The sequence below is a fragment of the Cryptomeria japonica genome, chromosome 3 (assembly GCF_030272615.1).
Source record: "Cryptomeria japonica chromosome 3, Sugi_1.0, whole genome shotgun sequence".
Lineage (NCBI taxonomy): Eukaryota > Viridiplantae > Streptophyta > Pinopsida > Cupressales > Cupressaceae > Cryptomeria > Cryptomeria japonica.
The window spans coordinates 158,351,486-158,365,613 of record NC_081407.1 but is presented as its reverse complement, the minus strand read 5'-3'; positions in this window follow the sequence as shown (position 1 = coordinate 158,365,613).

The following is a 14,128-nucleotide window of genomic DNA, read 5'->3' as shown; positions in this document are numbered from 1 at the left end:
CTTGAGATTTTACGATTCCATCTTCATAGGTCGCAAAGATGAAGCGTTTATAGCATGTGGTTTGATTTTCAAGAGAAACTGGTCAAACAAATTGCAATGTGCAAATGTTTGTGTGGAGCGCTAATGTCCCAATAGATTTTAAGATTCAAATGAGAATATTTCAAGTAGTTTGCCCTTGACAACTGTCACAACAACCAAATGTGCTTGTAACAACTATTTTTGCCCATTCCAAGTGTAATATGGTGAAAATAGGTGTTCACAAGTTTAGCTACGTAAACTAGGAATTAGATTTATTTCACACACAATACATTAAAGGGAGAGTGAACTCGAGAGATCCGACCTCAATGAGGAAAAGGGTTGAATAGGGATTGAATTTTGCTCTCCTTTTTTGTTTTTAGTTGAGGGTGCTTAAGAGATTTGAGATTGAATGCTAGATCTAGGGTAAATGATAATTTGACATAGGGGAACTTGTCTTCGAAAATTTGGCTCAAAAGTGCAGGATTGAGATGGCTAAATCAACCTGGCTGTTGAGTTCAAGGTAGGACTAAGAGAGCGGGGGGGGGGGGGGGGGTGCGTAGGGTGAATCAATCTTAAACAAAAATTATTGTAGCACATAAACAATCAATCAACAACACATATCCAACAATTGAACACCAAGATATTCTATGTGGAAAACCCAAACAGGGAAAAACCGCAGTGAGCACTTGCCCACAAAATATATCTACTATGAATATCAGATTACAATGAATGAGCTCATTGCTTCGAACTTGCAAACTAAGGCTAACTGCTCTTGGGGCAAGATACAAAAAGAGGACTTGCAAACCTAAAGCTAACTACAACAAGGCAAGACACAAAAATGATTTGAAAAGAAGGATCTCTTGATCATGAAGCTATCCTTGAACTCTACATCAAGCGATCGATATCAACGCATACAACTCAGACCACGATTGTCAACACTTTGTCTCATACTTTTGCCATAGTCTCAAACAACTCGCATAACATTCAATCACAACTCTTTTTCTCTGCTCTTCACTGAATTTCTCTATCATCACATCACATACTTCCTCTCTCTTCCATATATTCTCATCCCTACAACTTAATCACATACATCCTTTATAAACAAGATAGATCATCAAAGCTTGAACCAAGTCGCCTTGAACCAAAATACGCACACTGATCCACTCTAGGAGAAAGAGGGGACCAAAACACATCTTCCAACAATCAATTCATCAATCTGCAATCACCAGAACATAAATAACAACATACCTATGCACAACGCATCCATGTAAGCAATCAGCGATCAAAACATATCCTCCAATGCAAATAACTCTTATTCGAATCTCCACACGCTATGGTGAGACACATAACATATCAAACAACCTTTCGCAAATCATAGCCAGACCCAAAGATAGGTTTAACATAAAATATCACAGTTGGGTATGAATAATGCCACAACATTTGAAGAACACAAAGATATTTCCGGACCACAAAACCAACTCATCCATAATACCAAAAACATAACCAAAGAAGATAACAACATCAAACAACATCAACAACACATTCCAGAGCCGAACACTTCCAAAACAACTAATAGAACAACTGCAACACCAACACAACAAGATATCTCAACATGATAGACATTCTAGACATTCTAGACCAATAACTATCCAGAACAAAAAGTTTGACATCAATGACAACCACAACAACACATACTTTCAACATTGGTCCCCAAATATCAAGTGTGGACAAACAAGAAACTTTAAGAATTAGAATGTTGCTCAAAACTTGTTCCTTGAAGGTTGTCAGAAATTCATGGGATCGAGATGCAAAAATCGACTTGGTACTCTGATTTTTGTTGTTGCAAAAGTCAAATCTAATCGTCGTCAGATTCTCTGCCGGAATCTTTTTTCATAACTTTTGAATCTATTGCTTGCACAAAGAAACAAGGAAAATGGTGTTATTGATAGGGTTTTGCCTTGGTTAAACCCTAAGTTTAAAATTATTCTTGAATTGAATTGAATTTGAATTTGAAATGTAATTGACTGAATAAAAAAAGCTTGCCTATTGAGGGCAAGGATAAATCTGAATTGAAATTATTGAATTTGAACCTGATACATTGATGAATCTTGCTTTAAAGTCTTCATGCATAAGTTGATAATGTCATTGAGAATGTCTTCATAATGTCTTGATTATGGATGCCATCATGAATGCTTGAAATTTGAACTTGACCCCTCCTTCACTGCCTTGATGATGTTTGATTGTTTGCTCACTTGATTTTGCAAAAGTCCAATTGAGAGATTGATAAAGGTTGATAGAGCTTACAAAATGAGGGTGTTAGGCTTGCTTTTATACCTAACTACACTAAATATGTTTGAAATTTCAGAGAATGTTTTACCAACTCTAAAATGTGACCATTGTGGGGTTCAAATTTGGGCTCCTTTTGGGAGGACCATGGCGCCCAGGGCATCCTGGTCTTGCCAATTAGGGCTCAAATTTGAATAGTGTCCCGCAAGGGCACAAAAGATGCACATTTAGATGGGTGTAAGCAAAATCAAAGCAGAGTCAAAGCATAGAAGGCTAAAACGCAGAAGTGAGGCCTAGGTGAGGATGAAATCGTATAGGGATATAATTTATGATGCTATATCTAGCCCCCACTTTAGCAAGAGTATGAGCCCATGTTTATACTCTCAGTAAAGTACAAAGTAGCATCGATAAACTTTCATTAAGTTATTAAAGAGGCAAGACACACCAAGCCCCCAAGGACTTAGGTTCGTATCAATCTAATATCAAGTTAAAAGGAGCAACACATGAAGAGAAAAAAGAGCAAGGCTATGTTGGCCTAGTAAGGTTTATGCTTACGAGTCGTGAAAGAAAAATTTGGATTGAAAAATTGGTGCAAAAGATCACAAAGCAAAAGGCTTAGTTTGCAATGTAATTTGAATAAGTAAATTGAATCAACTGCAAAATCGGTATTGCAGCATGTTCCAAACATGTTATAATGTGTGATCAAAAGTGTATAAATCAAGTCTCGTGGTGTGTGCACAAAGTGTAACAATGAGCGAAGTGTATGCCCCTACGTTAAAGCAATTGCATACGCTTCAACGAGAGCAATAGCTTTAAGGTAGTATACATTCATTTGGAAAGATAAGCACATCATCGCACTGGAATGTCCCCAAGAAAGGACAAATCAAGGGCATTGGTTACAAATATAGTGAGAAAGCACATAAGGGATCCACTAACTAGGGTCAATATTTGCTTTTGATAAATCATGTATATCAGGTATAAGTTGCATTGAATTGACCTTATCCCCCAAAGGTAGTGGAATTACAAACATAATGGAAGAAGAGCACATAAGATTTGCAAACTAGTGTCTTTTTGAGTCAACATGGTAGAGAGCAAAAAGAGATCTCAATGCTTTGCATCATCCCCCAGTAGACAACACAAAACAAACAATAGTACATGTACAACATAACATTGATACAACATATAGAAAAATTGAGATACAAATAGAGGAATGCCACGATAGATTTGACCTCTTTATTACCTTATACCAACAGAGCAACAAAGGTCATCCAAAGATAGCCTAACATAACACAAAGACATATCAAGCAACACATCACAGGGGAAACACATCATGTATAAGCAAACAAACATAAGAGTCTGTTGCACAAGTGAGACTAGTCAAGCAAATCATTAGCTCCCCAATCTTGCTTAACATCACTTAGGGGTGGTAGACAAGAAGCAGGAGGAGCAACAACGAGCACGATAGATGGAGCTATTGCAAGTTCCAAGGACCATGCTCTAACAATGAGTCACTTTGTTTGTCACTAGGAGATAGGGTTAATGCTTTTGAAAATTGTAAAGATAATTCATGATTAATCTCAATAACCTCATACATATCATGAGAATAATTAGCACCAGTATCAATATCATCATCTAAAGTAATCACAAAAGGATCTGTAACATGAATAGACATTTTTAGCTTTTGACATGGTGGATTGAGTTGAACTTCCTCCCTAGGGTTAGGCGAAGGTTGGACAAATGGGACCAAGTCAACATTTGGTGTCTTCGAGGAGGAATTGGTTTGGGAAGCAAGTTCACGAGCCTTGGCACAATGTTGTCATTGGTGTTCTCTCACACTACAATTTTTCTTAGTTCGGTTCGAAACTTGTGAAGGTTGAGGATCAATCAACAAAGACTTCTTTTCTTTCCTTGTAAGGGGATGAATGGAAGAAACCTCACTAGGTTGATAGTTACAAGATGCTAGTTGTTTTCCTTTATATGATGTATGGTGTGAGATCGCAAAATGTAAAGGAGGAATAGAAAGAGTGGGAAGAAGTCTAAGTCCAGGATGAGGAGGAATATTCATAGGGTGAAGGATCTGTAGATTTTTTTAAGGCTACTATCATCTCATTTTTGCATGTTTGATAGGATAAGAAAAGGATATCGGTTTGAGGTTTCAAAGGTTCAGGTTGTTGAGGCCAAAAGTAATCAAGGGTGAAATTACCACCTTACTATGGGTTTGTAAAGGTGACGATTAATGTTGATAATATGCCCATTATGAGGGAACTTCAAACAACTTATGGATAGTAGAAGGGATAGCTAGCATGGAAGAGAGCCAAGGATGTCCCAACTTCACATGAAATTGATTAGAGGTAGGGATGATAGCAAAGGTAACATCTAGGTGCTTAGTACCAACCTCAATTGGAAAAGTGATAGAACCAATGGTAGGATGAGTGAAACCATCACACACCTTAATAATAACATTGGATTTTTCATATATTTCTTAATGCAATTGTTGAGTAGATAGATGTTCTTCAGTAATAACATTCACCATACAGACTAGATTAATGAGCATTCCTATTGAGAGCTTTCCTTTAATCTTCACAATAATGTATAATGGTCCATCAAGTGCTTTAATAGTCTTCCTAGAATCGAAGGCAATGCATGGTTCAGGTTTAGGTTTGGATTGTTCAATAGGTTTCACAATGGTGCTTGATTCTTTACCTGCATCATTGGAAGTAATTATGAGTAATTTGGATTTAACGACATTAGTAGAATGACAAGGCAAAGGATTAGTAAAGATCTATAAATTTTGATTAGGAGGTGTCACAAATTTGTTTCCTTTATCATTCATGCCCACCACATATATGATATTGGAACCAATAAGGTCTTGGATCTTTTACCTCAATTTTTAACTCTTTTTAGTATCATGGTTGACTTGATGATGGTATTGGGCAAAGGCTTTATGGTCAAACAAAGTTGGTAAAGGCTTAGAGGGATCTATATGTTTGATGGGAGGAAGTTGCAACACTTAAGCATTCATCAATCTAAGTATTATATTATGCAAAGATTTAGAAGGTGGAGTTAATGTCTTTCTAAAGTACGATGATAAAGAGGCCAAACCCTGTTATTGTGGCTGCCACTTGTGTGTTTACACGATTGGAAGAGTTGTCATTGATCTTGATGAAGTCTTTTTTTTGTTTTTGAAACTTGTTGAACTATTGTTGAGCACTCTCATTCTTATCAACTAGAGCCATTTAAGAGGAGGATTCAAATTGGCTCACTTGAAGCTAATAGTTATGAAGTACTAAACACAATTGTGTGAAAGATGAAATTAAAAAAAAGAAGAAGCTTATCTCTAATATCCTTTCATAAATTAGTAATGAAAATTCTTTGAACATCATCATCATGCATAGGATAAGCAATTTGTGAATGCAAATGTTTATATCTACAAATAAAATCAATCACCTTTTCTTTAACTCCTTGCTTACAATGAATCAAATCAATCAAAGTAATTTGTATTGCAAGGTGTGTGCCCTTGGTCTCCTTGTGCTGTGCAGCGTAGCGCTCGGGTTTGTGACATGTCTTAACCACCTCTTGTGGATTCTATAATTCTAGTGATTGTATCAGACATTAACACGCCGATCTTTTGGTCCAACGACAACCATGTTTCCAACAAGTGGTATCAGAGCTTGGTCACGAGTTGAAATCCCCCGCTTGTGTTGGGGGGAATTGTTGCAAGGTGCACACCCTTGGTCTCCTTGTGCCGTGCAACGCAACACTCGGGTTTGTGACATGGCTTAACCACCTCCTATGGATTCTATAAGTCTAGTGGTTGTATCAGGGATTAACAGGTCGATCTTTTGGTGCAATGACAATCGTACTTCCAACAATTTGAACACCAATATTATTTTGAAATTGTTGAATAAATGCATTAGCTAACTGTGAAAAAAAAGTGATAGATTAAGGAGGCAAAGATAAATACCATTGTAATGATTTATCTCTAAAAGTGTGAGTAAATATTTTTGCCATGAGTCTATGATCATGAGAGAAATCACTACACAAGGCTTGAAATGTTTTCACATGAGTCAATGGGTCACCTTTTCCATTATATAACTCCAATTGGGAAATTTCCACATTCTTAGGAGCAACCACACGAACTACATCATCGTATAGTGGGCTAGCTACATCATATGTGGGGACATTGAGCTTAAATTGGGTTAAAGAAGCCAATTGTTGTTGTAAGGATGGGACACTTTGAGCTATGTTATTGATAGTGGCTTTAGTAGATGAACTGGAATTGGATATGTTGGATTGTAATGGAGGTGTAATATTGTGCTAGGTGGATAGAGGTTGAGAACATGGAGCTGGAACATTATGGTATGTTGGTAAAGGAGATGGTTAGGAAACAAATGGAAGACTAACAAAAGTAGGTATGTAGGAGTATTGATTAATAGGATTGCCCCTATGACTAACATGTGTAGGACTAACATTTTGTGTAGAGGTAGTCATGATAGAAGATGTATATGTAGACACATTAGGCAATGATGTAGGCATATGGATGGAATGCTCAACTTGATTTGTAGTATTAGAGTAACCAAGAGTTTTGTCACAACTTTTTATTGGCATAACATTGGTATCAACAATATGAGCAATGCCACACAACAGTTCCACACCATTTTCATCACTTTGAACTATTGTCTTCAACCCTTCAACCAAGGGGATAGCCTCACTATTCAGGTGTTCTTGACACATCCATTGTCAAAGATTATCCAACTCATGGTCAAGCTTCCTTAATTGGTTAATAGTAACCCTAGTTAATGAGTCATTGTCATCATGAGAAGTGCGAGGGGAATTGTTCTCCATAATGTTAGGTATGCCTTGTGCAGGTATTGATGATTCATCCAAGTTCCCATGGAATAGGTTTTTGAACAAAGGCTCACACCCCTTAGTATTTAAACTTCTTAGACCCTTTAGTATTTAAACTTTGGGAAGCCATAAGTCTATGACTTATTCTCACTAGGATGTTGGATGTAGGTGAAAGGGTAACAAAAATCATGCATAAAGAAGGAAAAATTGAGTGGATAGACTTGAAATGCAAGCTAAATGGATGATTAAACAATGCAATTCCAATAAGTTGCCCTAAAAGAAATGACATATGTGATAACTAAAATGCTTCTAAATAAAAAATAATATGTAATAATGATTAGATCCGAGCATATAAATAGAAAATTAAACAACACACAATTCAATTTATCAAAATAAAGTAGGGTTTTATGAATTGAACCTCTAAAATTAATGCAAATTAAATGCATAAATGATATTTTTTCTGAGTGCGAATATGAATTGATTAAATGCATACAAATCAAATTTTAAAAAAAAAATCAAAATTAAAGCAAGAACAATGTTAGGTTCACCAACATGTAAGGTGAAAATAGGCGTTCACAAGTTTAGCTATGCAAACTAGGAATTGGGCCTATTTTACACACATTTCATAAAAGAGAGAGAGAACCCAATAGATCCAACCCCAATGAGGAAAAGGGCAAAATACTAGTTGAATTTTGCTCCCCTTTTTAATTTTAGTTGAGGGTGTTTAAGAGATTTGAAATTGAATGCTAGATCTAGGGTAAATGATAGGGATTTGACATAAAATGACATAAACAACAACTTATAGGTACAATATGTAGACATGGAACTAGATTTGGGTAGAAGAAACAAAGGGGAACCTATGCTTGGAAATTTAGCTCGAAAGTGTAGGACCAGGATGGAAAAATTGACCTGGTCCCCACATATCAGGTGTAGATAAATAGGAAACTTTCAAAATTGGAATGTCACTTAAAACCTATTTCTTAAAGCTTGTCAGAAATTCACAAGACTAGGATGCAAAAATTGACCTCATCCTTTGATTTTCGCTCCTGCAAAAGTCATATTTGATCGTTGTTGGATTCCATGCCAGAATCTCTATTCGTAACTCCTAAATTTGTCACCTGCACATAGAAAGAAGGAAAATGGTGTTGTTGATAGGGTTTGCCTTAGGTCAAACCTTGGGTTTGGAATTAATTCTTGAATTGGATTGAAATTGAACTTGAAATGGAATTGACTGAATTGGAAAAGCTTGTCTTTTGAGGGCAAGGCTTAATTTGAACTGAAATGCTTGAATCGGAACTTGATACCTTGATGAATCTTGCTTTGAAGTCTTCATGCATAGGTTGAAAGGTCATGTAGGATGTCTTCATAATGTCTTGATTATGGATACCATCACGAATGCTTGAAATCTGAACTTGACCTTTCCTTCATTGCCTTGATGATGCTTGATTGCTTGCCCATTTGAATTTGCAAAAGTGCAATTGATAGATTGATAGAGCTTACAAAATGAGGGGGTTAGGCTTGCTTTTATACCTAACTACACCAAATATGTTTGAAATTTTGGAGTAGGCCGACACGAAGAATGTTTTTATGCCTCTCAATGTGACTATTGCGATGTCCAAATTTGGGCCCCTTTTGGGAGGACCATGGTGCCCAACATGTGTTGGTCTTGCCAATCAGGTCTCAAATTTGAACAATGTCCCATAGGGGGACAAAAGATGCAAATTTTAGATGGGTGCGAGTTGAATCAAAGAAGAGACAAAGCACAAAAGTTGAAATGCAGAAGTGAGGCCTAAGTGAGGACAAATTTATATAGGGATATGATTTGCGATGCTACACCAAGCAACAAAACTCTCTTTCACCTTCATTTTGACACTTTTGGATAATATTTCTTAGCTTGTCTTGTACTTTGCTCTCTTTCTCTATTTCACAACAAAGCTTTGTCCATTTTCTCTCAATTCTTGGACACTCATAGTAGCCAAGACTCCTCTTATAGAAAATCTATCATGTCTATTGTCTCAAGAGAGGAGCAACAACTACTGATAATACTCCCTTGCTTGTCATTTTATGATCTTGCCTATTATTATTATTATTATTATTATTATATATTTCATTTGTCATCTTTTTATCATGATAGGGGTTTTCCTCTCTAGCGAGGTTTGTTTCTATCACACATTTATTTTATTTTATGTTTTCCAATCTTGTTTGGGTGTTTGTGGAGGTGGAAACACCAAAGTGGGGTTTGACTGAGGCAAAACCCCATACAACTCCTAACTTTTTTCTTGTCTCCACGTGTGCAAGTGAACAAGTTTAGTAGATTAAGATCTTTCGTTTGACAAATTTTTGGCTCTTTTTGTGTAGATGACAACTCATGTACACATACGTCCTCATGACATGCTAGTGTCTAAGGTTGAGAGCTAGCCCGTCTAATATAATAATCTATATTCCTTGTACTTTCTATTTCTATAGCTTAGACATTTTTATCTTACTGTATTTCTATATTATTTAGCAATTTTAGTTTCATACTATTTATTGAACTTCACATAAAACCCTATTTTTAACATTCTTTTATTATTTCACTTGAGTATTTAACATTGTGGTAATTGAGGGCTATTTGCTCCTTGAGACCTCGTTGTCTTGAGAGTAGTGAATCCCTTGCTTTACAATAGAATATGAAGATGTTGTAGTTCACTTATATATGGAGACATTGCAAGGTATAATAAGTGATTGGTTTCACTCTCTTATTGTTGCTTCTATCATTAGTTGGAAATCAATGAGAGAGGTTTCTTGTCACTCAAGCGAGTAGAGGAGACTGATATCTTATTACACAACTTTGAAATTTGAAGAAACATGAATATGAATGATTTAATATTTTATTAGAAGATTCAATCATTTGGTTACCAAATTTGCTAACATTCTAAATCCTTCTTTTGAGATTCTTCCTTTCACTTCATTAATACTTTATCTTTAGAGGTTAATTTCTTTCTCAAGCAAGGAAACACTACTAATTTGAGGGAACATGCCATCAAGTTGGAAGACCATCTAATATTTTTTAAGAAATATTCAATTATGTTCAATCAAGTCAGTATTTCCTTTGCACATTCAACGACTTCATTAGGATCCACCCGTTTCAATCATAAGTGTTTCTTTCATCAATAGTGTCAGTGATAGTTCTCATGTGCCCACTTCATCAACAAGCCAAGTGATAGAAGTGTATTTTTCGTACACACACATATTTGTGATGCAATCAATGAATATGGTGGAGAATGTTGTCCTAATGTATAGACAAATTCACATACATATTCATAGCTTCAACTAAAAATAGAGAGTTTCTAGGTAATCCTAAACATCATTTGGATAAATCAGATGTTGGTTATGTGATGGGATATACCCAATATTAAATTGCTAAGAAATATTTTTCATAATTATTTGATGAATGATGTGACTTGTTCATCCAACTAGGAATTGTAATCATAATAGGAGTATCCATTATAAGAAGAAATTTTGCAACCTCTTTTTCTAAAGTTATTTGAAGTTATGGAAGTGCTTTTAATAGAAGAATAATATCTGGTTTTATTCAGGCATATCACAATTTCTCTTTGAAGGATGAAATTGAGTCAAAATATAAATAGTGAAATTGTGAGCAAGAAGAAATTATTTGTACCAAAGTGGGTGATGGGAAATTTAATTACTTCTTTTCCTCATTTGAAGGGTTGTTTGATGAACCTACAAAAGATATAACTAAAAGAAAATCAATATAGTTTTCTCTTTTCAGACTGTTCTATTTCAAGTTCACAATTTTCTATAAGAATTAATGATATGGAATTTCAAAGAATCTAATGAAGAAATGAAGTATTTCATGCTATGAATTGATGTTTATATTCTCAATTATAGATGCAAAGGGGTTTTAATTATAATAAGATTTAGTTTGACGAGGATGATATTATTTATGATGTTAATTGCATATCATAGTCAGATGAAGAAAAACTTCATGAACAAACTTCAACTTTAGAGACATTCATTATCTCATTGGTTCATGAAAATGACTTTGCACCAAATTTTGATTGTTTTCTAAAAGTCCTTAAAGAGAGATTTTAGTGGATTGCATGGTGAACTCTTTTTTCAGTTTTGAATTATCCATGTCTTCAATAGATCTCATAAATGTTAGTGAAGAAGTAGATTATATCTCCAAAATGTCAAAGAAGAAGAAGAAGAATGATTATAAAAAAGAAATAAAATCCTATTAGAGAATCATATTCATATCCTTGTTAAGGTAATATGAGATAATAATGATAGATAATGAGGAACCTAAATGTTTGCCCTCTCGGGTGAATAACTTAAAGCATGAAGTACGTAATGCAGAACAATAATGCCATAGATATCAGATGCAATATAAGAGATGTTATTCTATTCCTCATTGTCATTGTCGTCCTTTACAAGTTACATTTCAAAATATATAAAGATGCCGAGGGGGTGCGAGCGCCAACCGTCGCACTACAACTGCCACCCCTCGGTTGCCAACTAACCAACACAATTACAACTTAATTAACTAGTTTTATTTCTGTGTACAATATTGCCGCCAACACTAATCAGTTCATCTCACCTTCAACGACATATCCATTAAGATTGATTACACTAATAAAAGCAAATAAATTAGTTTATAATAGAACCAACATTATGTAATGAAAGATGACAAACTAAGCTACTAGAAGATGATATTTTTAAGCATGTGTACTGTGATAATAATATAGTACTTGAAAATTTAGACCATGACGGTCTCTCAAATTGATACTCTAATGGTTGGTTAGATGAAGGTGGTTAAGAAGTGTCCCCACCACAAGGCGTCTTATTAATATCAATGGTGGATTTAGTAAGTCAAGAGTTGGTTAGTGAGCTTTTTCTCAATAGTCCAATTCTTTTATAGAGGAAGAGTTGGACAAAGTTTAGGGTTGTATATGATCAATTTAAACACACAGTGATTAGTTTATTTATAGACATACTATGGTTACAATTCTTAGATAGATACCTTTCAAACGGGGTTAAATATCTTTGCCTACTAGAGAGGTTTCTCCTTGTAGTGTAGTAAATTGTAGCTCTTTAAATTTTCACACTTTGTTTGGACCCAATTTGACAGTTGTGTCTAATGTATACTTAATTCATGTCTAATTGTGCCAAGTTTTAGGATCATTTCGTTAACTTGGTGCATTCCCCTATTCATGACCTATTTTCTAGCCCAATTGCTAGGACTAGGGCATATAATGCCTCTATCTAGGTAGTTTGGCCCTAGAATTTGAATAATGAATGTCAACTTTGCAAGTAGTGAGAAATTGCACTTTGCTGTCAACCCTCCCCAAAAATTAAATTCGAAAAGGCGCAAGTTGAATATAAATACATCTCTCTCTGTCTCTCATTTCAAACTCTAACCTTCAACTCTATGTCTTATTATGAGCATCCAATCAAGCATATTTGAGGTAATAAGGCACAAATTTGCAATCAAGGAGTAAGAAGCATTCAAGCATACATATCTATTTCAACAATCATGATTAATAATAATGTGTTTTTCCATGATGAAGGCATGCATTAACATCTTCCAGGCAACTCCAAGCCTTATTTGAGATTCAAACCAAGGGTTTCATATTTAAAGTAATATTTCCCAATTTGAACATTTTTCTTTATGTTTTAGCCTTTGTCCTTTAGAGGACAAGCTCTTGTTTTCATCATTCATTGCTATTGTGGAGGTGGGAATACTAGCATAAGGTTTGACTTAAGCAATCCCCTATACAACATAACCCTTCTTTCCTATTTTTCATGTGTGTAATTTCAAATTCGACAAAAAATAGCATTGTAGGTGCTTAGAGTAGAATAAGTGAAAACCCCTAGACCAGGGTGCGCTTCATTTTGTTTGCACGGAAAACCCTTAGACTAGAGTGCTCAACGCACTGGTCCAATATTGTTAGGCTCAACTTGCAATTATAGGTTCTTAATTGTGTCTTATTTCCAGATTTGATTTACTATATTGGTTTTCTATTCTATAATTCACTGTTATTGTTGAAAGTGATCATTTTCCTAACATTAAACTAGATCTTGAACACACATTCAAATATATTACATCACAAAAATAAAACATTTATCCAAAGGGCTCAAATCTCCTATTAGGAATTTAGTTGAACTTATTAATGTTCCCAATGATATGCTATGTATATTTTAGATCTTAATTTGTATCCATTGGCTATGATCTCATTCCAATATTAATCATTTTGGTGAACTTATGTTAAATAATTTTTGATTTGCATTCAAATCTGATTTTCATACTTTTAATTGGTTCATGCTTGCAATTAATTTTGAGATCTATTGCTTATGCACTTATATTACATGCACATGTAGAGATTTAATTCACCAAATCCTATCATTTTGGTGAACAACTTGCATAATTTTTGATTTGGATTTTCAAAATGAGTTATTTACATAAAATTTTGAGATTAAGATGCAATTATTTTTGAAACTTATTTCTTATGTGCTTATATTGGTTAATTAATCACAATATTGCTATCTTATATTGCTTAATTAATTGGTTAATTGATCACAATAATGATATTTCACAACGTTTAATAACCAATTACATCATTATTGTAATTGCATATCACTCAATTAATGGGTTAATTAATTGCATTATAGTCATTTCATATTACATTTGCAATAAATCTTGTGAGATAAACAAAAGCATTGAAAACATAAACCAATTTCCCTCCATTTCCTTCTAGTTTTCTTTAATAGCTTTCTAGTAACAAGTCTATATTTGTGGAGCTTATACTTGTTTATATGTTTTCTAACCTATTGTTTAGAATACAAAATTCGTACAAGAAGAAGTTACCGAGTCATGACTTCTCATGATTTAACTACTAATGGTGTTGAGATTGAGTTTCATGTTAACTTGTTGCTATCAAGGAACTTAAGAGAGCAATCTTCCCTTAATCCAACA